This window comes from Schistocerca gregaria, unplaced genomic scaffold (assembly GCF_023897955.1).
Source record: "Schistocerca gregaria isolate iqSchGreg1 unplaced genomic scaffold, iqSchGreg1.2 ptg000386l, whole genome shotgun sequence".
Classification (NCBI taxonomy): domain Eukaryota; kingdom Metazoa; phylum Arthropoda; class Insecta; order Orthoptera; family Acrididae; genus Schistocerca; species Schistocerca gregaria.
The window spans coordinates 3,431,093-3,432,068 of NW_026061828.1; positions in this window are offsets into that span (position 1 = coordinate 3,431,093).

Below are 976 nucleotides of genomic sequence, written 5' to 3' on the forward strand. Positions count from 1 at the left end.
CATATGTAGTAAAAACCTTAGAAATCCATCCGTTTTCGTCATTTGTTATCGAATCGACTTAAAGCCAGATCGTCACATTGGCCGCTCTTCTCTCTGAAACGGTTGTACTTATCGTCTGCAAAGCTATGTCACGTGCTGCGGTATGCGGAGACACTAAAATCACCACAGTAGAACACAGATGAATATTCTAAGTTGATGTAATATCCAGTAAGAAGTAGTACAATTCAAGTTTTAGGTATCGATTATTGACTTTTTAGCTGGCTTTGGTGCATTGGACATGAGCTAGGACCTTAATATTCTGCATGAAATGTGGACTAGTAGCCGAGTTGCACGGGAGAATGTGAAAAGTGTTCATATGTAGCAAAAACCTGAGAAATCCGTCCGTTTTCGTCATTTGTTATCGAATCGACTTAAAGCCAGATCGTCACATTGGCCGCTCTTCTCTCTGAAACGGTTGTACTTATCGTCTGCAAAGCTATGTCGCGTACTGCGGTATGCTGAGACACTAAAAGCACCATAGTAGAACACAGATCAAGCTTCTAAGTTGATGTAATAGCCAGTAAGAAGTAGTACAATTCAAGTTTTAGGTATTGAATATTGACCTTTTAGCTGGCTTTGGTGCCTTGGACATGTGCTAGGACATTAAGATTCTGCATGAAAGGAGGACTAGCAGCCGAGTTGCACGGGAGAATGTGAAAAGTGTTCATATGTAGTAAAAACCTGAGAAATCCGTCCGTTTTCGTCATTTGTTATCGAATCGACTTAAAGCCAGATCGTCACATTGGCCGCTCTTCTCTCTGAAACGGTTGTACTTATCCTCTGCAAAGCTATGTCGCGAGTTGCCGTAGGCGGAAACAGGAAAAGCACCATAATAGAACACAGATGAAGCTTCTAAGTTGATGTAATACCCAGTAAGAAGTAGTCCAATTCAAGTTTTAGGTATCGATTATTGACTTTTTAGCTGGCTTTGGTGGCT